The sequence below is a fragment of the Lipotes vexillifer genome, unplaced genomic scaffold, assembly GCF_000442215.2.
Source record: "Lipotes vexillifer unplaced genomic scaffold, Lipotes_vexillifer_v1.1 scaffold785, whole genome shotgun sequence".
Taxonomy (NCBI): domain Eukaryota; kingdom Metazoa; phylum Chordata; class Mammalia; order Artiodactyla; family Lipotidae; genus Lipotes; species Lipotes vexillifer.
The window spans coordinates 229,922-257,462 of NW_006791778.1; positions in this window are offsets into that span (position 1 = coordinate 229,922).

Consider the following 27,541-nt stretch of genomic DNA (forward strand, 5'->3'; position numbering starts at 1 on the left):
TGTCCATCATCAAAAAATCTAGAAACAATAAATGCTGGAGAGGGTGTGGAGAAAAGGGAACACTCTTGCACTGCTGGTGGGAATGTGAATTGGTACAGCCACTATGGAGAACAGTATGGAGGTTCCTTAAAAAACTACAAATAGAACTACCATATGACCCAGCAATCCCACTACTGGGCATATACCCTGAGAAAACCATAATTCAAAAAGAGTCATGTACCAAAATGTTCATTGCAGCTCTATTTACAATAGCCCGGAGATGGAAACAACCTAAGTGCCCATCGTCGGATGAATGGATAAAGAAGATGTGGCACATATATACAATGGAATATTACTCAGCCATAAAAAGAAATGAAATTTAGCTATTTGTAATGAGGTGGATAGACCTAGAGTCTGTCATACAGAGTGAAGTAAGTCAGAAAGAGAAAGACAAATACCGTATGCTAACACATATATATGGAATTTAAGAAAAAAAAATGTCATGAAGAACCTGGAGGTAAGACAGGCATAAAGACACAGGCCTACTAGAGAATGGACTTGAGGATATGGAGAGGGGGAAGAGTAAACTGTGACAAAGTGAGAGAGAGGCACAGACATATATACAGTACCAAATGTAAGGTTGATAGCTAGTGAGAAGCAGCCGCATAGCACAGGGAGATCAGCTCGGTGCTTTGGACCACCTGGAGGGGTGGGATAGGGAGGGTGGGAGGTAGGGAGATGCAAGAGGGAAGAGATATGGGAACATATGTATAACTGATTCACTTTGTTATAAAGCAGAAACTAACCCACAATTGTAAAGCAATTATACTCTAATAAAGATGTAAAAAAAAAAAAGAAAAAGAAAAACCAAAAAGAAAAAAAAAAGTAATACCATAAAGGAAAAATTTGATAAACTTACTTTCTCCATTAATAAAATGTAAAAGCAAGCCACTGATTGAAAGAAAACGTGTATATATATATATATACACACACATACACACACACACACACACACACACACACACACACACATACATATATATCTCCAGTAATCATAAGAGAGAAAGTGTTCAACATCATTAGTGGCTAGGGATATGCAAATTAAAGCCCCAATGAGATACCATTGCACACCTACTAGGATGGCTAAAATTAAAAAGGTTGACAATGTAAAATATTGACAAGGATGTGCAGCCACATGCATTGCTAGTGGGAATATAAAATAGGTATAAAATGATTCAAAGTTAAGTATACACCTGTCCTATGATCTAGAAATTCCAGTTTCAAGCATTTATCCAATAGATACAAAAATATGTGCTAACAAAAACACTTGTAGAAGAAAGTTAATAGCAGTTTTACTCATAATAACTCCAAACTGAGAACAACCCAAATGCCCATCAATATGAGAATGGATAAAAAAATTGTGTTATAGTCATACAATGAGATATTGTTCAGCAATAAAAACAAACTACCAATGCACATTAAACATGAATAAATCTCAAAAACATTAGGTCAAGTGAAAGTAACTAGACACAAGAGTACTATTCAAGTGAAGTTCAAGAACAAGCAAAATTATGTTGATAAAAAAATTTTTTTTAAGTTGCAGGTAATATGGGGTGGGAGTGAGGAGACTGCTGGTAAGAGACATGAGGGAACTGTCTGGGGTGATGGAAATGTTCTCTATATTGATTAGGTGGAGATCACATGCGTGTAAACTGTTGTAAAAATTTCATGGAATTGTAAACTTTAGATTACAGTGTTTTTTTAAAAATTGTACCTTCAAAAACCTACTCAAAAGCAGGCAAGAAAATAAGAAACTCAAAAGGAAGATCAGGTAGGGAAATAGAAAGCATATGGTAAGATAGTAGATTTAAACCCAAATCCAGCAACCACTATATTACATGTAAATATGCCATATGCTCCAATTAAGAGACAAAGATTTGTCAGACAGGAATTTTAAAATTCCAACGATTTGCTGTTCATAAAAGACACATTTAAAACATAAGTTACAGAAAGGTTGAAAGTAAAGGATGAGAAAAAATAACCTATGCAAATTTTAACCAAAGAGAAGCTAGTGAAGCTGTATTATTATTATCAGTCAATGTGAACTGTAAGACTAATGAAACTGCTAGGGAAAAAGAAACCACTTCATAATGATCAGGGTTTCAATTCACCAGGTAGAAAACAGAAATTCTAAATATATAGAATTTATATATTTATAAATATATAATATTTATATATTTATAAATATAAAAAATGGCCTCAAAATATTTAAAGCAACAATTAAGAGGAAAACTAGATAAATCACATAGTTGGAGATTTTAACTCAGTTCTTTAAGTAATTGATCGAAAAGCAGCCCAAAAATTCAGTAAGAATATGAGACATTTTAACAACATAAAGTGTAGATTTAACCTACTGGACAAATAGAATACAAGTAGTTTTCCAGTGTTTGTGAAACATTTGCAAAACTGATCATATGTTGGGCCACAAAACAAGTCTCAATAAACTTCAAAAGTTGAAATTGTGAATACATACTTTGACAACAGAGGAATTAGGCTAGAAATCAATTGTTAAAACATAACAAAACTTTCGATATGTACCTTTAAAATATACTTTCAAATAATTCATAGTTCAAAAATTAATCACACCAAATTAGAAAATATTAATTGCAAGATAAGAATATGACATACTAAAATAGAACGCAGTGAAAGCAATGCTTAAAGGGAAATTTATACTTTAAATGCATTTGTTAGAAGTAAGAAAGAATTTTTTAAAGTCAGTGATGAATTAATCATTCCAACAGGTTAGAAACAAACCTCAGCAAATTAAAACCTAAGAAAGTAAGAGGAAGAAAATGACAACAAAAGATAAGGGCAGAAATTAATGAAATAAAAACAAACTAAAATGGAGAGGGAAAATCAGAGCCAAAAGCCGGTTCTTGGAAAAGAGTTATAAATTTGATAAATCCTTGACAAAGCTGATTAAGAAAAAAAGAAAGAGCAGGTACAAATGTCAGGAATGAGGAAGACATCCTCACATTTTATACAAACATTAAAGAGATGGAAAGAGGATATTCTGAGTAGCTTTATACCAATGTTTGAAAATTTGATTAAATGGACAAAGTCCTAGGAGAAACTCAACTTATCAAAATTGACAGAAAAAGTTGAAAGTATAATTATATAATTATTTAAGAAATTAAATAATCAATTGAAAATCTCCTCTAAAGAAAATGTTCCTAGACCCAAGTAGATTTACTAGTGAATTCTGCTAAATGTTTAAGAATGAAAAAAAAAAAAGCCAATCCTATTTAATTCTTCCAGAGAATAAAGAAAAGGCAGTGGTTCCCAATTTATTTTATGATGCCAACATAATCTTAATATAAAACTTGACAAGAACATGATGAAAAGAAAAACTATAGGACAATTGCATTCAGAACACAGAAGCAAAAATCCTAAACAAAAGATTAGCAAATGGAATCAGCAATGTATAAAAGAATAATGCATCAGATCAAACTGAATTTATTCTGGGAAAGCAAGATTAGTTTAACATTGAAACTTCAATCAACCTAGTTCACAATGACAGAACAAAGAGAATATCTGTAGGATCATTTTAATAGATAAAGAAAAAGCAATAAAATTCAACATCCATTCTTCATCAAAATAAACAAGAATCACTTAGCCAAGTGGGAATAGAGGAGAACTCATTAGCCTGATAAAGTAAATCTATGACAAACCTATAACAAACATCAAACTTAATGATGAAATGTTGAAAGCTTTCCCTTTGAAATAGAGAATGAAATATTTGAACAACACAATTAGACAGCTGACAGCATCCCTTGCCAATATGGACTGAAGGTCCTAGGTAGAACAGTGAGGCTAGGAAAAAAAGTGTAGAAATTAGAAAGGAAGAAATAAGACTTTTTTGTGTATCTAGAAAATCATTAAAGAACCTACAAATTTCTTAGCAAGTTTATAGATACAAGGTCAATATACAAAAATCAATTGATTTCTATCTAGCAAAAGGAGGAAGTCAGAAAAATTTTAAGAAATTTAAAGATTCCCATTTACAATATCTTTAAAAGAGTTACCTATCTAGGAATAAATCTAACAAAAGTTGTGCAAGACATTTATGCAGAAACCTCTGAAATATTATAGGATGAAATAAAAGGAGACCTTAAATAAATAAATAAACAAATAAATGAGGGAGTCATGAAGTAGAAGACTCCACATTATAAAGATATCAGTTCTTTCCATATTTATGTGAAGAATCAGGGGAATCCCAATCAAAATTACAAGTATTTTTTTTTTGTGGATCTTGACAAGCTGATTTTAAAATTTATAGGAAATAAGAAAGATTAAGACAGTTGTAGAAAAGAAAAAACAAGGTGGGAAGAATTGCTCTGCCATAAAGCAAGACTCATAAAACCATGCTAGTCAATAACAGTCAGGAATTCGTACAGGAACAAAGAAATAGACCAATGGAATAGAAGAGCTCTCCTGTCCAAAACCAGACCCACAATTAGGTACTTCACCTTTGACAAAGGTGCCATGGCAGAGGGGAAAAAGATGTTTTTTCAAGAAATAATTTCCCATATCAATTGGATTTGGGAAAACATTTAAGCTTGACCCCTACTTCACATTGTACATCAATAAATAATTATTAAGATGATATAAAAGACATAAATCTTACATCTGAAACAAGAAACTACAAGGCTCTTGAAGAAAATACAGAATACTTTCATAACCTTGTGGTAGGAAAAGACATCCTACTAGAACAAGACATGAAAAAGGCACTAAGAATAAAGGAAAAGACTGATGAATTGGACATTAAATTATGAACTTCTGTTCATCAAAACATACAAGAAAGAAACTGAAAAAGCAAGCACATGGTGGAAAAGATTTCACAACACACATAACTGGCAAAGGCCTCACATCCACAGTATAAGAAGATGTCTTACAAATCAGTAAAGAGAAGATGCACAACTTGAAAAAATGGGGAAGAATCACCGATAAGAATGTCACTAAAAGAATATTCAATTGCCCAGCAAATATATGAAGAGGGAGTCAACTTCATTAGTAATCAGTGAAATGGAAAAATGAGCAAATCAGAGTATAGTCATACAGAACAGTACCCCGAATGTCTAAAATTAAAAGAAGTAACCACAATAAGTATGGGCAAAGAAGTAGAGCAAGGGAATCCTCATACAGTACTGGTGGGAGTGAAAATTGTTATAATCCCTAGGTAGAACAGTTTGGCATATCTACTAAAACTAAGCGTACATATACTCTATGACCCAGCAATTCCACAAGGACATCAAGAGATGTGGTCAATAACGGTTATAACAGTTTTGTTTGCAGTAGCCCCAAACTAGAAACAACTACTGGTGGTATTTTTATACAAGGGAAATTGATACAGCAATGAAAATAAATGAACTCCAGCCACAATATGTACAAATCTCCAAAACATAATATTGATCAAAACAAGCCTGACACAAAATGTATACAGTACGACTTCATTTTTTGACTCTAAAAGCTATATAGTATTAAGAGCCGCCTGATTGGGTGATAAAAAATTTTTAATGCAAGTGAGTGATTACCACAAAAATCTGGCTAGTAGTCTTCTCTGGGGGTGGACAGGAGGGAGGTGACCTGGAGGAGAACCGAGGTGGCTTCTGGGACATTGTTCCATTTTTATTTGGGTGATGGTTTTGTGGATTTTTGCTTTGTGATAATTAAGCTGTATGTTTCTGTTTTAAGTCACTTCCTATATTTGTGTTACATTCAACAATACCTAGAAAGGAAACAAAAAAAGAGATGGGATTGGTGACACGGACCCAAGGGACCCCAGGGTGATTGCCTTCTGGGTAGACAATAATCCATTTGTTTTTGCTGTTTAGACTGAGTGGTGCCCCAAAGAACAAAAGGAATATAACATAAAAATTTTGTGTCAGGGTCCACCCAGGCAAAAGTGTAGCTTGTCATGTAAATGAGATGTAAAACTAGCTGGGTCTGCTTTATTTCAGAGTGAGTGGCTCGGTGATGGGCTAAACACAAAACTTAATTTGAGAGCCTCCGCCTGAGAAACCAGAGTCAGAGCGGCAGAGAAGGTGCTCATGGTTTGGGAAGATCTGGTGGTAGATGAGGCTCATGAACATGGTGGCCTCCATACAGCCCAGACCCAGCATTCCAGTCAAGGGAGTTTCCTGAGGGCAGAGCAACTGGAAGCTGCAGGAAAGTTGAAGAAGGAGGTGCCTGAAGCCCCTGTGTAGACACTGGGAGCATAATGACTCCTCCTTCCATTGCAGGGGGAGCCAGAGGGATCCCTAAGGGGCATCTGTTCCTGCAAAGTTTGCCTAAAGTCCCCATGTGTGGTGGTTAATTTCACGTGTCAACTTGACTGGCCACAGTGTTCCCAGATTAAACATTATTAGTGGGAGTGTCTGTGAGGATGTTTCTGGATGAGATTAGCATCTGAATCAGTGGACTCAAGCAGATTGCCCTCCCCAGTATGGATGGGCATCATCTCATCCTGATAGAACAAAATACAGAAGGAAGAATTTGCCTCTTTTTCCCATCTCTCTGTTGAGCTGGGACATCTTATGCCATCGTTTCCAGCCCTTGGACTGGGGTTTACTCTATCAGCTGCCCTGGTTCTCAGGCCTTTGGGCTCAGACTGAATTATACTTTCCTGGAACTCCAGCTTGCAGCCTGCAAATCATGGGACTTCTCAGCCTCCATAATCACAGGAGCCAATTCCTCATAGTAAAACTCCTTTTATAAATGTCCCACTGGTTCTGTCTCTCTGAAGAACCCTGACTTAGACATCCTGTCTCCAGAATATTCTGCCTGCTTGCTGTCAGTTGTCCCTCTCTCCTTTCTCTGTGTTCCTCTCTCCAAACATTCTCCCAGGGAAGCTGTGCTCTGTTTAATTAGAACCTGGGTCCGAACCCTTGCACCACGCTGTCTTTGGGACTAGACAGACTCCTGGGTGTGTGACTCTAGCAGCCACTGAGGGCTCAGTTTTATCTGGCACGGGAGTGGCATTTGGCACTGGTGAGGGGACTTCTGGATGAAATGAATCCCCCAGCTGAGTCTGGTGGAGAAGATACTGCCTTTAAGGTTATTCTGATTTGGGTTTAAAGCCAAGCTTGGCTGCTGCCTGGCCGTGAGCTGTGTCACTTTGGCAAATTCCTACGAATGTGTGAGTTTTAAACGACATTGCATAGAAAGCACTTGACACAAAGCCTGACGCATAAAAAGTACTCAGTAAATGCTATTGTTTTATTACTGGTTTGTTATCATCATAAGAATCACTATTATTATACTTCTCTTTATTAAAATGATATATTATTGATAGTAACTAATAATAAAGTTATTTTATTATGTCCATGAGTTTCTTTTTCTTTTCTTTTCTTTCTTTTTTATTTATATTTTTATTTTTTTTTACATCTTTATTGGAGTATAATTGCTTTACAATGGTGTGTTAGTTTCTGCTTTATAATAAAGTGAATCAGTTATACATATACATATGTTCCCATATTTCTTCCTTCTTTTCTTTTTTGGCCATGCCACACTGCATGTGGTATCTTAATTCCCCCACCAGGGAACAAACCCACATCCGCTGCAGGGGAAGTGTGCAGTCTTAACCCCTGGACCACCAGGGAAGTCCTACTATTATTATTATCATCACCATTATCATCTCACTCAGAACCAGGGGATTATTGAGCAATCTTTTCATTAGGAAATAAATAGGAAGCAGCTTATGGAGAAAAGCATAGCTTACTTCTGTGGAGAAGTGGAAGCAAGTCCATTTAAATGTAGGCACGAAGCTCCAGCTTCTCTACACGCTGGTAGAGATGGTGCCCTGGACTCTTGACTGGTCCTGGGGCTGTGAGGAGGCACATTGTTTTCCTTCTTGTCTGAGATTCTGCCTGTCCAGGGACAGGAAACAGAGGCTGGGTCTCAAGAAGGAGATGAGGGGCCTTAGCCTAACACCCTCTTACTGGAGCTTTGTAGATCCTTCCATGAGAGAAGGTCAAAAATACATAGAATAAGTGCCTTTTGGGACCTTCTTGATGTGCCCATATTTTCCTTACTGTCTCTAATGTCATTCCATCATGGTCTTAAGAACTGTCAGGTCAATGTATTTCCTTTAAAAATATGTTGTAAAAGTACCAATTTGGGATAATATGCTTGGAAGGAATGACCAACATTCTCTCAGCCCAAGTGAGTTTGAGGAGTCACGATGAAGAGGCACATGGTGCTGAGAGGACAAAAGAACATGAGCAGAAGGAAGAGCCAGTGGGACTGGGAGAATGGAGGCAGCCAGGGCCTGGCCAGCACCTGGGTTCCACCAGGTAGCACTTGCTTACAGCTCCATTTAAAGAGGCTGGGATAAATATTGGAGCAAGAGGGTGTGGTAGATTGTTTGCAAAAATGTCCACCAATAGTCCCTCCCATCTTTGTACCTGTGTGCTGCTCTTCCCATCAAGAACAGGGCCTATGTCCTCTTCCCTTAATCTAGGCTCACCCTGTGACTTGTTTTGACCAACAGAATGTATCAGAAGTGATGCTGCATGACTTCCAATTCCAGGCCTTAAGAGGCCTAGAAGCTTCTGTTTTCACCCTACTGGGGTCCAGCCTACATGTAATGAAAGTCACGCTAAACTACTACATGAAGAGAGGTCATATAGAGAGCAAGAATTGTCCAGCCAGGCCAAGCTGTTCCAGCCACCCCAGTTGAAGTACCAGGTGTGAGTGGAGCTACCAGTGATGTTCCAGCCCATCCCATCTCCCAGCAAAGCCAGCTGCACCGGTGACCCTTGCCAACACCGTGTGGAGGACAACTTCCCAGCAGAGTCTGGCTAACCTTCAGAATCATAGAGAAATAGTAAATCCTTGCAGTTTAAGCCACTAAGGTTGTTCAGCTTTTTATGCAGCAATAGAAAACTGAAACAGAGGCGGACTCGCAAGCACTGGCTTAGAGACAGTGAGAGACAGTTCAGTGAGCATCACTGATTCTCTGGTTTCAGAACACAATGCTTATTGATCTTTTGTGCTTTTAATAAAACTTCTGTTTTAAATATACACTGTGGCCAGCATGCTTGCAAGTGAGAAATCAGTGCCAATAACTGAGACTTCCCACATGTTTCTAATCAAAGATGAGCCAAGAAAAGAGTAATATAAACAGTGATGAGTGTAATCACTTATTGAGCACCTCCCATGGGATAGGCCCTAAATGAGGTGATTTATAGTTATTATTTCACTTTATCCTCCAGGGGTAGAAACCATAAAGTATCTCATTTTACAGATGAGGAAACTTTGAAGGTTATAAAGCAGAAGCATTTGTCCAGGGCTAAACCATGCATGCGGCAGAGTCGGTGTTTGAACCCAGAGCTCTGAGTACCTGAACTCCAAACTATATTGCCTTTCTTAAACCAGCACATTCCAGTTGTTCTTTGGTTTCAGCTGTTTCTTCTGATTGTGGGCTGGGGGTTGGGAGCTCACAGAGATGGTTTTCTGGATAATTTCTTTCTCTTTCTGGAAGAGGTTACTGGCTCAAGCAGGCTGGCGTGGAGGCAGGGGACCAGTATGTCTTTGGGGTCACCTCTCATCTGAAGGCACAGGCCTCTCTCTTCCCGGAAACAGCACAATTCAACATTATGCAGTTTGACAGTCTGTCCTCTTCATTTCTAAGAATGGACCTTCCCCCTTTGAAATCCATGAGTAGCCCCAGGCCACTCAGAGCAGGGGCTCTGTGGAGTTTCCCCTTGTCCTAAAAGGAAAGAGCCTCATTTCTGCCCCCTTTTAATCTTGGAAGCCTTCTTGGGAGCCTTTAGCTTTGAGCTCTGTTTTGGAAGAAGTGAGGGAGACAGTTGGATGAATGCTAAGTAGGACATTTTTAGTTTGAACAGCAACTCTTGAGACACTGCAGTGAAAATCCCAGTGAAGTGGAGAAGCAGAAATAGTTCATATGCTGTTCAGCAAATTACAATTCAGAATAATTTTGATGGGTTTCAATGATGGGCCAAAATCAACATGAAAACCTTTAGCAGAAATAAATGTAAACTCCCAAATGTAGGTGCAAATGACCATCTATACAATTTTAGGGTGGGGAAGAGTTGACTTGAAAGCAGTTCATGGGGAAACAACTGGGAGTTTGGTGGAACATACAAAAACTTGGAATAACAGAGAGATGCAGCTGCTAAAAGATCTAAAGCAACCTCCAGTTGCATAAATATATGTTTATTGTGCCTTAACTTTAGGTTAAGGGAAGTAAAAATGACCAAATATAAAGCCTGTGTGCCGTTCCGGGTGACTCTCTTTTAAATGGGTACAGAGTTTGGGCTTCCAGGGAGAGCACTAAATCACTGAGTACTTGCCCCAAATGTCCCCACCCCCAATTTGGATTGGTCAGACTCAAGGGTACCTAATTGAGTCATGTTTTAACAGGGTGAAACTTTCAAAAAAATTAACATATCCAGGCATATGAGTGTGGTCTCTCCCTTTTTGATTTTGACTCTTGACCAGGGCCTGCCCCCAGCATCTCTCCCTCTGACTTTCTTCCTCCCCCTCTTCTCATGGGACTGTTTTAGGGCCAGGACCACTGACCAGCCTGAGAAGACCTGGGCCAGGAGACCCAGACCATTCTACTCTTAAATCAGAGCAAACAGTCTCTCTTGCTCTTTGCTTCTTTCCTCCTGGTGCTGTGGGTGGGGTTGGATCTGCCATTTCTCCCATTGGAGGCTGAGATCTGAGACTCAAGTGTGGCCACTGAGAAGGCACAGAACCAGGCAGACTTTGGGGCTGTACCAATTTTGGCTCTAGGCTGACTCAGACCTAGGCCTAGCAAAAGGAATTTTCTCTTGTACGGGCCCAGCTTTGTTGAGCTCTGCGCTGGGGTTTGGGGATATGTTCCTAACTGATAATAACTCTTTTCTTTGCTTCATTTATGCATATATTTTCTTCTGGAAAATGATATGGATGGAATTGCGTCCTCCTCAAATTCATATGTTGAAGCCCTAACCACCCCCACACCAAATGTTGTGGTATTTGGAGATGGGACCTTTGGGGTGATGCAATTCAGATGAGGTCATGAGGGTGGGGTCCTCATGATGGGATTAGTGTCTTATATGAAAAGATCGTATAAGAAGACCTCTCTCTCTCTCTTTCTCTCCAACCCCCACCCCTCCACCACCACTTGCCACCATGTAAAGATGTAGCAAAAAAGTGGCCATCGGCAAACTAGGAAGAGGGCCTTTACCAGGAACCGAATTGGCTGGCATCTTGATCTTGGACTTCCCAGCCCCCAGAACTGTGAGAAATAAACGTCTGTTATTTAAGCCACCCAATATATGGTATTTTTCATTATGACAGCCTGAGCTAAATAATGCAGAAATCTATTATATCTCAATTTTTTTTTAAAGAAAGTACTTTATTTAAAAAAGAAAGAAACAAGCAAACAAACCAACATATGAAGATACAGATTGTTTGAAGGCAGGATTTGTGTATTCTTATATTGCTGGCTTAATCTCATAGCTTCAATCCATTATTATTATTCCTGACACTGATGGGCTAACGAATGACCAGAGGGAAACTGTCAGGCAGGAGAAGGGACTTGAGACCATGGCACATGAGAATGATTTGGGGACTAGGGCTGCTAACCTCTCCTAAGAGGAGGGTCTGGACTATAAGGAAATCCCCACAGCTGTGCTATTCCTTAGAGATAAAGGCAAGGGTTAGCTGCTCCCCAATTTAAAGCCACTTGGAGAAGCAAACTGCCCACCTGAGACTAAGGCACACCTAATAGCAACGTCTTCCAGAGTGAGGAGCCTAAGAGGGAAGAGTTAGAAGAAAGGGGATTGTTACAAATCCCACCCTCAAGATAGTAAAAGTTGTTCCTCAATGAGGTGCCCAGTTACCATCTTAGCAAGAAGGGCAGTTACAGGTTCGGGACCATGATGTGTAAAAAGATAGCAGGATTCTGAAACTTCATCATTTTTGGTTTCTTGGTCACCCCTGATCAAGGAAGCAAAATAACTCCTCCTTCCTTCTGCAACCCTAGGGGTAGGGAAGGTACCTTAAACACAACAGAGGGAATTTGAGATACTGGGTTCCCACTTCCTACTGATTGGGTTTGGGGCAAGAGCATGCCAGCCAGCGTGAACAGAGGTCCCCTTGGAGAGGCCTGGGGCCCACAGGAAAGAAGAAATGAACAGCAGTGACAAAGGAACAGGAAGTGTCACTGGGGTAGAATTGCTGGGGCCACAGAAAGACCCAGTGTCATCTTATATGTCTATGGGACCATCCTTAGAATGTGGTCCCAAGTTGGAGAGTCTAGGCCAACAGGTGAAGTCACAGGAAGGACTTTCTGGGTTCCACCTGGACAAGAAATTGCAAAGCCCAGAGCTGTGCAGGACAGGAGGCCCTGCCTCTTGAAATGGTGCATTCCTTGCCCGTGGGGGGGTGGAGGGACTGAGAAGGGTGAGAGGTTGGGCTAGATACTAGAAGCTCTCCAAAGCCCTTTCCAGCAATGAGGCAGGAAAAACACCCTTACCAAAACCCAACAGCAAACCTCAGCTCTCCAGAGCAGGCGTGGGAAAGGGACCAGGCGCAGCTGTCTAACAATTATTATAAATGCCAGAGAAATAGTCAATGGGCTGTGACTGTTTATGATAATCATTTTCTTTCCAACTCATCTGGAGATGATGTCACCTGATAATTGGACACTGGCATGTGGCCTGCAGCATGCCTGGCCTGCTCTGCCTTCATGGTCTCTGGCTGATCAGATGGACTCCTCTACAGGAGTTAGTAGTAGAACGGCTCTAATACAGAATGAGGGGGACAATTTCATTTATTCATAAATAGTGCCAGAGTCTTCTCTGCACCATGTGCTGGGGCTGCAGAGAGGAAAGAAGCCCCTGCCTTCAAGAGTTCACTGTCTGTGTGCACCATAGACAGCTGGAATTCAGTTATCCTTTTGATAAATGTTTGCTGAGTCTGAGCCCTTGCTAAGCACTGGAGATTGAGCAGGGATAAGAAAGATGTGGTCTCCACCCTTGGAGAACATTGCAGTGGAGGACTCAGACAACAGACAAGTTGCACATAAAGGAGACCATGACTTGTGCAAAATACTATGAAGGAAATTTAACATGTGAGGGAATGGGAGGTGGGGGAGATCTGCTGTAGAAAGGGTGGTCGGGGAGACCTCTCTGACGAGAAGACAATTAGGTTCCCATGCAAAGCTTGAGGAGCCAGCGGATGTATACAGCACAGACTTCCAAGTAAAGGGGACGGCTTCCACGAAGGCAGGAAAGAGCCTGGTGTGTTAAAGAAGCAGAAACGACATCACTGTGCCCAGGTGTGATAGGCGATGGCATCTGATGGGGTTGGAAAAAGGGCTGGAGGAAGCTGCTTACAGGGCTTTGTGGAATTTGAGGGAGGATTTTATTCTAAGTTCAGCTCAAGATCGATATTCCCAGTATTAGAAATGTGGTGGTGAGGATTTTGAAAGGACCAACGTCCAGACTGGCTAAGATCCCAGGATCCAGGACATATGCCCTCTGGTGAGCTTGGCCTGCCCCTCCTCTGCTCCATCTCCTGGCTCTGCCCTTCCTTCATTGAGGAGCAGAAAGAGGTAGATTCTTCCAGGAGACAGAGGAGCTTGGACACTTTGGACACTGCCAACAAAGGCCTTTGAAGGAATCAGAGATGGCTCAGGAGACAGATAGTGGAAAAAGAGTAGAGACTCATGGAGATAAGATCTGTGTCACCTGATCACGTTCTCCTGAATGTCACTGATGGGGCAATTCTGTCTCTGTCTTTTCCCCAACCTCTGGCTCCTCCAACTCCCCAGAGGAGAGGGAGCTGCAGAATTCCTCCTTGAAGGTTGCTTTCTTGGAAGACCTAGGCTTTTCAGAGCCAGTGCTACTGCATTAACATTTACCATATCAATTCTGGAAAGGAAGAAGCATAATAAGCTGGTCCAGGCAGAAGGCCGGAAACTTAAGAGCTTCTCTGGTTTTTCTTCTCTGTTTTATTTTTAAAAATCTACTTTGCAAAGATATATGGTCTCCAAGTTTCTGAAAAGGGAAGCAGCAAAGAAACTCCTTCTGGTGTGAATGAAAAGAATTACATAAACCGCAGTAAATTTAGTATGAAATTACATTGCCAGCCCCAGAGGAGAAAGATGCTTTTCCATCCTGCATTATCCACGTTTGAGGATCCATTATCCTGAGTTCCCAGGCTGCTGCACTGAAAAGACACAGCAGCGTGTAGGTTTGGTCCATCTCCTAGGATAGAAGCTGCTAGAACATAATAATTATTTGACCTTCCTTAGGGTATTGGGTTTTTACTGAAGTTCCTCCTTGGATTTACATTTGTCTCTTCTTTACTTTTTAGATTGGGACTTGGGTTCCTGCTGACTCTTGGGCTCCATTAAATAAGAATTTCCTTCCTTGGGGTTTTTCACAGTTTTGTTAGTTCCTGAAGTCCTAGAAGGCCCACCTCTGTGGAGGCTCCCATGAAAGTTCTAGGCTGAAAGGAGGGAGCTCATGCTTCAGACATGGGTTTCAAGTCCAAGGTCTGCAACTTCCAGCTGTGTGATTTTGGGCAAGTTCCTTAATGTCTCTAGGCCTGTTTCCTTATCTATAAAATGATGATGATAGCAGTATCAACTTGACCACTTACCTCAAAGATTTGCTGGGGAGTTAATTGAGGAAATGTGTTTGTAATGCTCTTGACACTGTACCTGACCCATAGTAATTTTTCAACAAAATTTAACTACTTTTATAGTTTTTAGTTTTTCGGGAAACATCTGTCATCTCCCTCTGAGATGCTAATTTCCTCCAAAGGATGCTATGTGGCCCTAATAATGTGCAGCCCTGCTAAACATATTTCATTCATTTAGTAAACATGTATTGAACTCTAACTGTATGCCCAGTGCTGAAATAGATTCTGCTGATAAAAAGAAAAATAAGCACTATCCCTGCCCTTATAAGCATTTAATGACATTGAATAAGAAAGTCATAAAAGCAGCCTTGCAGGATAGAGCAGACCACAGCACGAGTGGGCAGAAGGAAGCCTGAAGGTTGGGCTTTCCCTGACCACCCTTGGTTCCTGTAAGGCGAAGACAAGACTTAGAAGTAGCCATGGGTCCTCTGAGGAGTTTTCTACAGCAGGTCACCACAGACATGAGAGAAGGCTGTGGGTAGACACTCAACATTGAGAGATACAATTTGACCTCAGGGAGTCCTTAGTCCCAACAGAACTTAGGTGCAGCCAGTGTACCAGGGGAGGCAGGGAAACATGGGATCTGGCCAAATCCAGAGAGGTTAGGTCATAAATTATTCAAGCGCAAGCTTGGCTTACAACACCAGTAGGACAAAGATCAGCCATGAGGGAAAGGACGCGGCTCTGGAGACCAGAGGAACTGGAGAACTCTGAAACTTCCCTCCACCATGGGGTTGCATAAAGCCCTCTCCTTCCTTCTTCAAACTTAGGGGAGAAAAAGGAGCAGTACAAGAGACTGAACATCTTTTGTTCAGGAGACATGCACTTTCCTAAAAGAACTATTGCACTATTGGATGAACTCAAGCTCTAAACCAGATTGGACCTTTGGTTACTTTTTCCCACCCTTCCCCACTCTTTCTGGGAAAGAAGACCAGATTAGTTATACATAACAGAGCTCATTTCCCCTCACATGTGAGTTGTAATGTGATTAAATTTTGTGACCCATTTTCCTTGATGTATATTCTCCATACCCAGCACAGTGCCAAGCACCAAAGTGACACTTGAATACAGCAAGTGTGCATGGTAAAAAAGAAAGGTCCTATCTGCTGCTCTGGATTCCACTTCTGAAAGACATAATCAAGCCAATATGCATGTTTTAAGAGAATACAGCCCTGGGCTCTTGGCCATTCATTTCCCATTCTTGATGCCTAAACCACACCCAGACCCTCCCTGCTCTGGAGGTGGGGATAAAGGCAATGGGTCTATCTGGACCTAGTGTGAGCATCCATCCTGGGCCTGAGAACATAGTCTATTTTAAACCATTTCCCACTGATGGACCAACTCTATGTCCCCCACAGGTCCCCACCGTGGCCGCACACACACAAACACAATGCCTTACACCCAGATAAACACACAGCTGAGTGGAGATGCCATGTGGGTGTGGGAGTTTTCAGAGTGGAAGGATCTTGGCTGGTTCCATGATGAAGAGGAGGTGGCAATGGGATGAGAAAGAGTAGCATGTGTAAGCCTCACCTCATCCTGGGGAGATGATATGCCGACATGTGTAACCAGAATGGATTGTCCCCTTAGGAGGGGCAGAGGCAGATGGGAAAATATTGACCCCAACCAGAGAAAGATTTTATTTCTAATGCATCTCATGATTAAAAATTTTCTTGGGATGTGATATAGTCTGTGTCTCCTGCCTGGGCAGGTGGGAACTTGGCTTGGGGGAGGGTGCTGGGGTGTGTGGATGATGTCATGGGAGGAGGGGAGCGCTGTGATATCACAGACATGTGGGAACTTCCTGGGCGAGAAGTTTGGAGGAGGACAAAAGTGCTCAGGAGCCTATTTCTGGCTTTAATAACAGCCCTGGTGACAACCACATGAGATGGGTGCAGGCAGGCAGGTCTGTCAGGGAACAGTGGCACCTCCTGTCTGGAACACGGGTTTTCTATGAGGTCTTCTAGCCTTTAATGTAGGGGTGGAGAGGGGAATGTGGGATGCATTTTTTTGTCGTGAGAGAGCACAGATGCCTGAGAAAGAATGGAAAGTGGTGGAAAACTGATGTCACAACAGGGCTTCAAAGGAGTCCCTGAAACACAGTGAGGATGCTGTATGAGTCAAGTGTAGGGGGTAAGAGCAGAAGCCCTGCCACCTCCTAGCTTGTGTCCTTGGGAGATTCACTTAACCTCTCTGCACCTCAGTTGCCTCTTCAGTAAAATGGGAATAATTATAGCGCCTTCCTTACAAGATTGTCAAGATTAAATAAGTTAATACAAACCTGTAAAGAGCTCATGATGATGCTTTGCATGTAGTATGTGTTCAAGAAAGGTAAACAATTATTATAATAGAAAGAATGCTGGAGTAGGAAACAGAAGACTGAGTTTTAATGCTGACCCAGCCCATGACCAAGTAAGTGTCTCTTTGGGCTTCAGTTTCTTCATTTGCAACAAGAAGGTGAGGGACTAGATAATCTCAACCTTCTCTTCCTGCTTTAATGTTCTAAGACCTTGACTCTAAGACCAGGTAGAGCTGATACTGATACAAGTCTTCTTTGCTCCAAATTCTCTTGGGCATGTCAGTGTCTACAGTTCCACCATTTAGGATATAAGCCTTTGAGTTAAGCGTGTTTTAACCCTCTGCTCCTTTCTTCAGATAAAATAGTTGCTAGGGGTGATTGGTGGGTATTAAATCAGTAATACATGGGAATGAATTAATTCTTCCAAAAATAAATGGTCTCTGGGTAACATCAGGTCACATAATGTGCCTCAGAAAGAATGGAGATGGAGGAATCTTGAGTGTAAATTTCTAGTACACGATTTTGTCTAGGTTAGACCCTGTCTTGTAAGAAAATAGGAAGAAGAGAGCCATTGCAGCATGAAGAATCTAGGTTAAATACAAGTAGAATTTCAACTAATAACATATGAAGGGAACCAAAACCTTGAATGCGAACCTGAGGGAGGTTGGGACCAGGCAATGGTCTTGAGGGTCTGTCAATCGCTCTGAGCCAGGCAGGGGGTCCCGGATCATCTGGTGTCTTCTGGGAGTGCATGTCTGTGTGTCCCTGGTAGACACTGACCTTCCTGGGCATCCTGGAAGTTCTGTGGCTTCTGGAGTGAAAAAACAATTGGCCTTCCACACAAAGCCCAGTTAAGAGATACACTGCTTAATGATTCAGTGATGTGCTCCCTGCTGGACACTACAAATTGATCAGAGGATGTTTGAAATGATCCACAGTCATCAGGCAGAAATTGGAGTGACTCAGATGACAGCATTCTTGATGTGCAAGCCAGAGGCTGAGTACTCAGCAAGTGGTCCAGAGAGAGAGGAGAGGGAAGTGGGCAAGGGAGGGCAAGAGAGAAGAAGAATGTGGGCATTCCAAAGGGTTAGTGCCTGGATGCCCCTGCTCCATGACTCCAGCCCAAGAAAAGAAACCAGTGGTGGAAGTGGAACCTGGGGTCACTGTTCAGATGTCAGGGATAGAAAGAAGTCAAGGGAAGTGAGATTCTGATAAGTATTCTTGGTTTCCTATGGATGAAAGAAATCCAGGGTAGCAAAGCGTTTCCCATGCCCACCTGCTGCCCTCCTACATTATGTGCAGGCCCCCATCCAACTAATGGGGACCTGTCCCACACCAAGGGCTCACCAAAGAGGGTAATGGGGGAGAAGCATTCATATAACCATTCATTTGTATATCCATATAATCATTCATTCATTCATTTGTTCCACATTTATTGAGATTCTACTGTATGCAGATGCTGTGTCAGGTGCTTAGGACCAGAGAGAAATTAGACACTGTCCCTGCAGGGAATATGGCAATGAGAACCAATTGTTACAATACAGCAGTGTAGAGCGGTTTAACAGAAGGAGGCAGTGAGCGTTGGAAAGAACAGAAGTGGAGCATCTAAGTCGGATTTGGGGCTTGGGAGACACCAGACTGATCAGAATCTTGAAGGTGAGTAGGAGTAACCATGTGGGCAAGGAAGTTGTGAGAGAGCCCTTTGGGCACAGAGAACAGAAATGAAAAGGGGTGGGGATGCAGAAGGTCACGGTGTAGATGGGGAACTGGACATGTAGGGTGCAAGTGGCATGTTGGGAAGTGGAAGCTGGAAAGATCTTGAAGGGCTGTGTGTGCAACATCAGGGGAGGAGGAGGGTTTGGGCAGGAGATGGAGAAGGTTCAGCTGCAGTGCAGGGAATGGACGGGAGGGGCAGGTTGATGCCCAGATCCCGTCAAGGACTGTTATGGAGGAGATAAACCAGGGAGGTGGGAACAGAAAGACTGGGATGGAGTCATGACATAAGTGGGAAAGGAGCCATCAACAAGACCTGGACTCCCAGGAAATGCTGATTGAGGGTCAGGGAGGGTCAGGGAGAAGGGAAGAGTGGGAAGGGGTAAGGGAGCAGGGAGGAGACATAAGGAAGTGAGTGGAGGTTTATGGAGAGGACATCATCCTCCTATGATGGGAAACAGTGTCCATCAATTCTCAGAATCACTGGCTCAGAGTCTGGGTTGGAAGAGACTCTTGAGGTGACCTACTCTAACCTCCCATCTAGTTTAGGCATCTCCTCCGGATCCCCTCCTGGCTCAGTCATCCAGCTTCTGCTGCAAGCATTCAACATAGAACTATTGTGCACTTACCACATGCCTGATGCTGTGCCAGGCCTTGGGGATGTGGTGGTGTCAGAAGGCTGGTGGGGAAGAATGGAGAGTAGCTAGAGAAGAATAAAAGAATAAAGACATTTAGAAAATGAGGCCAATCCATGAAGGCGTAAAGAATCAGGGTTACGGACCACTTTTACAGGCATTACCCGAGAGTGGGGCCAGGGAGGCCGGGTGTTTCTTAGCCACCCCCCAACCCCTACTCAGCCATTGGACTCCAGCCCCTGGAAGGAAATGTGACCTTGGTGAGGCCATGCACAAAAGGCTGATGGCTGAAGGCTGTCTTCTGGCAGCACCCCCAGCAGCTGGGAAATAAATCCTTTGTTACCAATGGAAGATCTATGTGATGATGCATCCCCATGTCTACCACAGAGAGTGTGTCTGGGTGCATCCTGAGGGTGTGGATGCGTGTCTATCAGCATGTGTGTTTATCTCTGTGTGTGCACCTCGGTATGTATTAGTGTGTCTGTATCTATTATAGCCCTCTCTTGGATCTGGGATTGTGAGAGCTCTACAGGTGGCTGAGAGTTAAACCTTGCTCTCTGCCACCTTATCATCCACACTGCTTTATTGCCACCCCCCCCCCAACTTCTTCCTATCCCTTGCCCAGTTTGGGACAATTAGTGAAAATGTGTAGAATGTGGGATTTGGAGTGTGGGGGGGGGTGTCTGTAGACCCTCTACCAAGAATCCATTTCTATTCTCACTTACAGAGAGCGGGTGAGAGGGGACAATCCCATAAGGTTCCCTTGTGCAAATTAGAAAAAGGCACTCCTACTAGCAGACCTCATGTGAATGCACAGCCAGGCAAACAAATCAGACACTCAGCTCCCACTGGACCTCTCTACTGGGCGCCCTCAAAGGTTGTTTTATCTGGATTATATTTCCTGACCCACAAAATTTAGAATAGGGCCATGTCTTCCTGAGGAAATCTTTTTGATCTCCAAGACCTGACCCTCCTATCACACTGTTGTCAGAAATTAGGATAACAGTACCTACCATGAGGCCAGCCTTCTGGGGCAGACTCCTGCCTGAAGGCTTCTGGAAGTCTTGACTTCCCAAATTCAGGGCAGAGGAGGACTTAAGGATAGCCTTGGAGAGAGTTGATACAGGTAAGGAATGGAGCATCTCCTGGAGTTTAGCTCCCACATCTGTCTCCCTCATCAAGGGATGAAGCAGGTCCAATGACCAAATGGATGTAGGAAGAAAAAACAGCAGGGATGAGAGTCCATGACCCAACTGTACAGAGATGAGAAAACCAGGTCACTGGATGCTCTGGACCTTCTGACATTAGATCCAGGGTGGATTCTATCAGTGGTTCATCCAAACTTTGTAACTTAATGCTTCACCAAATACTTTCTCAAAGAGCCTGTGACTCACTGTCATAGGAATAAAACCCCTCTCTTTCAAAGGTTTATGTCATTATTTTACACATGTAATTATTAGCTATGGCAGACTAACCCTACCGGGAACAGCAAAGGGCAGAGTGGCAGGAGGTTTAGTGTCCTTGAATTCTTGAGTGCTGGAGCTGTAGGAACCTTGAGATCATCCAATCCACAAAATGAACATTGAGAATACGTTTATACAGGTCATGACCTCTCCTGCTTATCTCCTGCTGCCAGGCTACTGCATTCTACCACTGGCTGAAGCTCATGGAGTACAGTGATTTGCCCAAGATCACACAGCTGCTCAAAACAGGATCAGAACCAAGCCCCCAGGCTGCTATGGCAGAGCAGAGCTTTCTTAGCCCTGGGTGTCTCTGGTTCTCTTTTGATCTACATGGACAGGAGATATGAAGTAACACGATGAACTTACTTGTTTCCTTCAGGAGGTAACAGCTTGCACGAGGCCCCCATGTCCCCTTATGCATGCACATACACACACACACGCACATGCATGCATGCACACATGTGCACATGAGCTTAGACTCCTAGATTACCAAGAGCATCTCGGTCTTCTTTTTCTTTTTTTATCATTTTGGATTCTACCTAACTCAACGCTTGGCATGCTGGTGTATCTCAATCAATGCTTGTTGAATGAAAGAATGATGCATATTAATGGATGCTTACCTTCCCAAGATCCCTGAGGTCTTTACCATAACCTTGATTCAGAGTCCCAGTTAGACTATTTCAAATGGGGGAGGAGAGAGAGAAGAAAAGGAAACATTACGTTTGTCAGTACTATGCCAGGCACTTGAATGTATATCATCTCAGCTAATCTCATTTTAAAATGAAAAATCCCAAGTGAGCAGACGTCACCCCACAAAGGAGCGACCCCCACCCTCTCTGGTGCCCACACAGAAGGGCTCTAAGTACAGCCAGCTTACACTTCTGCATCAGTGTCTGCTTCTGCTTATCCCCAGAAGATCTGAAAAAGAAAATAGCATCAGAACTTCTGAAGACCAAACTCAGTATCCTAAGTTTGCAGTCTTCCCCCTTTGTGAGACAGAGAATCAGGAGAATATTAAGGGGAGTGAGAGCAGGAAGCTAAAAATATCTTCAAAGCTTATGTAAATTCGGTGCATGGAGAGGCCTGGCCTTTGGGCTCCAGCTGCTCCTGGGAACTGACTTAGATGCCCTTGACATGGAGATCCAGACATTCTCAGAACCTGCCCACCATTTAAAACATTTAAAATATCTTCCTAATTGAGTTCCATGTTCTTTAACTTTGTGACCCTTGGGAGTGGAGCTACAATATGCTAATGAGGCCATTGATGAGCCCCAGACACTCCTCTCCCCCACACCACCCCCACCTCTGGCCTCTGGGGAAAACAGTGCAAGGTCAGAGACATCCATCCAACAGGAGCCTTTGCGAGGGGCTGTACCCCTAACCATTAGCATGTTAATAGGGAGGGAATCAAAAGATCACTCAATCAACACCCAATGAAGGAATCATTTCAATCAATAGCACAGCTCATAAAAGTCCCCATGCCACTGCCACTGCATAACAACACTTCTTAATTGAGAATTAAACAAACTTTTATATGACGCAATTCCAAACTTCAGCCTTTAAAATAATGCCAAGTTCAGAAACACATTTGTCTTCATGATTCAATCTGGCAGCTTGTACACATTTAATGGGTATTTTTCCTTCACAGCTGACACTTTCCCTTCCTGGTTCACAGAGGAAAATGAGATGGGTGTCACCTCCCCAAAGGCCACAGTGCTAAGTTAAGTGACTCAGTGTAGGAAGGGGGCTCTAACTGAGCAAATGTTAACCTGAGGTGACCTAAGCTGGGCTGGGACCTGGTTTCCTGTTTGGTAACCAACACCTACTAAGTGTAATTCAGCTCTTAGGTACTCAGGATGCTGGCTGCGAGATGGGAGACAAGTAGCTTTTAAGGCACTGATGACACAGTCTTCCTGACATTAGAGGCATGGCCATGAACCAGGTGGCCAATTTCTCTCAGAAAGAGCAGCTCAATATCAACTGTGCTAAATCCAAGTCATATTCGGCAGAGGCTATTCAACATCCAGATGGACGTGAGCGAGTATCTCCATTCAACAGGGCAATGCATTTCATTACTTACAGAGTCCTTCTCTAGCCAGCTCATCCTGGCAGTCCTGGGCAAACCAGGTCCTGGCCAGAACTAAATCTGTTCAGAAGGAATATTAAAGTAAAAGCAGGCAACAAGGTCCTACTGTATAGCACAGGGAACTATATTCAATATCCTGGGATAAACCATAATGGAAAAAATACTAAAAAATAACGTCTATACTTGTATAACTGAGTCACTTTGCTGTACAGCAGAGATTGGCACAACATTGTAAATCAACTCTACTTCAATTAAAAAATAAATAAAATTAAAGTAAAAGCAGGAACTCAAAATATCCAAGTCAACAGCATCTCATCCTTCCGTTAGATGGTTAGAACGCTTGAAATTTCTGTTGAAAACCTGGTCAAGCTTATGAACAAATCCAAAGTGGTTTCTTTGGAACAATGTTGGTTCTGCCTGTGAACACTGTAGGAGCCTTCTGCTACATTTCGGAGCTGGCTTGACCTCCCCAGAGAACACGGTGGTTTGACATCCTAATGCTCACAGCTAAACATCCCCTTTGCCTCCTCTCCATTTGGTAGTTCAGGTGTGTGGGCCTCTTCTTCACTGACCTCTGCAAGCATTTGCAGCTGCAACGCTCACCTCCATCTCTATACAAAATATGTGGCTGATACACTGGAAAAAGTTTTCCAAGGACCATATCAGCTCCTGATCATGCATTCAGACATCGAAAATTGATTGCCAACTGGCTGAATTCAGCCACAGATGTATGTGCAGGGTCTCCTCCACCCCATCTCTCTGTCTCTCTCTCTCTCTCTCTCTCTCTCTCTCTCACACACACACACACACACACACACACACTTTGACTTTCCAGGTCACCAAAATCCCCACCAAGTCTTGTTGCCACACACATTTGGTTTCACTCATTTACCTTATCTCTCTGGACACCAAAAAAGTCTGAGTGTGTAAAAGCCTGACAGAGTCCACACATTTTAACCCATATTATAAATCTTTTCACCCAGAAACATATATGCTGGAGGCAACAGGTGGCTCCTTCAGGATACACACTAGGATTACAGCCAGTAGGCAAATTAGTAGCAACCTCAGGCAACCCAATTTTTTCTTCTAGCTCAAAAGGTATGGGTGGAGTTGGAGAGGGGAGGATTCTAGGGTTAGTTACAACTCTTACCTTTCTGCGCCCTTTTCTGGCAAGGTAAACTGTCCCTGGATGCTTGATTCAGTACAACATTGTCTCCTTGGGCTGCCACAACAGAATGCCACACACAGGGTGGATTAAACAATAGGAATCTATTTCTCACGGTTCTGGAGGCCACAAGATCAAGCAAGATCGAATTGCCAGGGCTGGTTTCTAACGAGGCTCCCCTGGCTTGCAGACCACCACCTTCTCACTGTGTCCTCACAGGCCTTTTCTCTGGGTGGAGAGAGTGAGCGAGTGCTGGTGTCTCTTCCTCATGTTATGAGGACGGTCCTCTCAGATTAGGATTTTCCTTATGATCTTATTTAAGTTTATTTATCTCTTTCAAGGCACTCTCTCCAAATGCAGTCACAGTGGAGATTTGGGCTTCAACATAGGAGTTTGGGAGAGGGGGGACACACTGAAGTCCATAAAAAGTACTAACTGGAAAGCCCATGTGAAATTGTTGCTATTGTACCAACATCAAGGATGGTAAATATGTTAATATTAATTATATTGATTAATTGTATTTATGCCCATGAATATATGAATATTGATTGTTTACCTTAATATTTAATATAGGATTCAATTCTATTAATTACTCTGATCCCAACTCTATGGCAGCCATTGTTGTTCAATAATGATACATTTTCCTTTTGGGCCAAGGTGGGACCTCAGAAACCTTCTCAACATGGTGTTGAGTCAGCTATAACCAACCAATTGAATTTGGTACAGGAGATGTGACATCTTGACACTTCTACTCTGTAACCAGGCCTCCTCCACCTTGGGAGAAGATCTAGAAACCAGATGAAAATCCAGGAGGGGCTGACACACATCTGTGTTGTCGAGCTGTAGCTTCCCTACTGGTCAGAACACGTGGCTTACAGGGACTTTTGACTGACAAAGTCGCCCTGGAAACTCCTTTTCCTAGATTCTATATAAAGCAATTCATCCTCTCACAGCTTTTCTTTTTTTTCCTGCAGAGTCATAAGACCCAAGCCATAGCTAATGCTTGGCGTCATCAACCTTGTTTCCTGAGCTGGGGAAGGGCTGTTGTCTCAGAAATTGCTTCTTCTCAGCCTCCACTTAAACACAGTCTGAAAATGCTTTTTCTCTACTTTTCCTGGAATTTTATTCTTATCCACTAATCTGTGCTATTCTCCATGGACTACTGTCCCTGGAGCTAAATAAACTTCCCCTTCTCTGTCAGTTGCTTGGCCTTTCTGCAGAAGAGGCAAAAGAGTGGATTTGCAAGGAGTGAATAATGCCACATTGAATAGAAATGCCTTCACAAAAATAGCATCTAACATTATGAGCTTAGTTTCAACCAGAGAACAATATGAAGAATGATATTTGGTCTTTTACAAGGTGGGTTTTGAAGATGTTTTTCATATTATCATTCCTTGAGTTTCTCCTTGAATTAAATACTAGGGAAGCAGACTGTCCATCCTGATAAATGGAGTAATCTGCTTTCTTAGCATTTAATTCAAGGAGGAGCTCAAGTAATAATAATAAACCCATCCTGTTTTCCTCCTTTCCCTGGCTGCCAGTAAACTCACAGCTATGTTTTGTAGTCAGCGGTTGTTATTATTATTAGCTAGAGGTTTCTGATAAATTATTTTCTCCTTTCATTACTAGACTCTCTTACTCATCCTTAAAGTATATGTATCTCCTACATGAGCTGTTTCTTCTCTTAGGAAGTGAATGGGGTATGTTTATTAAATAATACATCAGTGATTCAGTCAGGGACATATCACCAGTGGACTGGGCTTAAACCCCAATTCAACCCACCGATCATTTATTGATCCATGTAACCAGCTGGTCCCCAAGTGCTCTATAAATGTTCTCCAAGAAGACATGTTGAATCTTTTGAAATGATGAAAGGGTTTAAAACTGAGCAAAAGCTTGTCAATAGTTGTCATACTCTATTTCAGCACAATAACAAATCTCAAGTCCCCAAACTTGCATAACTTAAAACTTGAGAACACCCATGATCTCAACTTCCCCTTCAGTTTCAACCAGGCCCATATTCCAATTATGTCTTGAACATCTCTTTTTGAATATTCCAAAGGCAGCACACACCTAACAGGCACAACTGAATTCTATCCTTCTACCCTACCCTCCTACAGATTTATTTCCTTCACTGTATTCTTGGTTTCAGTCAGTGTTATCACTGTTTGCTGAGTTTCCCAAGCTAGAAGCCTTGATGATTTTGCTTCTCACACTCAATCAGTCTCCAAATGCTTCAGAATAAGTTTCTGAACCTGACCCCTTCCCTGAAACCCCACTGTCACTATCTTAGAATAGGGCTTGGCTTTTCTCTCCCCTGAATTATTGCAACAACTTCCTAAGCATTCTTTCTGCTATCTAGTCTTTTCCTTTACTCTCATACTGCTATCAGTGTCATCTTCCTGATCTCTTTCTAGTTAAGGACCTTTGCTGGCCTCTCAATCACTATAAAATAAACACCAAATTCCATAAGGTAGTGTACACGATTCATTGCAATCTAGCTCCAAACTTCTGCACTTTGCATTAGGACTACTATGGTCCAATCCTACTAAATTCCTCATCCTTTTTAAAACAAGCTAAGCCCTTTCACGACTCTGTACTTTTGCACTTCTTATTTCTTCTGCCAAGAATGCTGTTTACATAGTCTACCTTTCTACCTGGAAATTAACTTTTATTTTTCATGAATTAGCTCAATTATCAGCAATATTCTAGCCACCTGTCCTACAATCAAGTCTTTATTGACCTTTCTACCTTCCCTTAGCTGCTTTTTAAAAAGTCTTCCCTAGAAATTACCCAGGCATGTTTAAATTATTTGTTAAGAGCTTTCTCTTTGGCTATCACTCTGAGCTAATTTAGGTCAAGAACCATATTTTTCATAGCCCTGGTACCAAGTACAGTAAATGGCACAATGCTGATGTTCATTAAATACTAATAAAGTAAGCACTGAAATATGAAAGTGTAGTAGGTGACAAACATGGGATGATAAAGGATCTCCACTCAACTGTTTTACTAGTGCAGGACCCTTTACTTAATGGCTGTGGACTCTTTGAGGTATAGAGTAATAGAGAGAAAAGCTAAGGCTGTTCTAGTTGATGTTATCTTAGCAACTTTGCAACCTCCTTATGTTTTCTACATTTTACCATTTCCTTTCAGCATTTCTCCTCTGCCTTCACCATAGCAATCCTATCTTACAATAAGCATCATTCTTAGAAGCTTCAGGAGGGACACCCCAATCATGCAATTTTTGCACCCAATTTGGAGTAGACATCACTAGTTTTATCCTGTGATAGAGTCTACTTGTGGGCTTTTTGTATCTGGTGATAAACCCCACCTGCCCACAAGCACTGAAATTGTTATAGATGATGTGGCAGACTGTATTTTCCAAAGGTGGCTGCAGGAGTACCTCCATCTCATTTGCTCTTCCATAACGTGACCTGGCCTTATTCCTTTCAAGAACTCCCCTCTCTCTTTCCC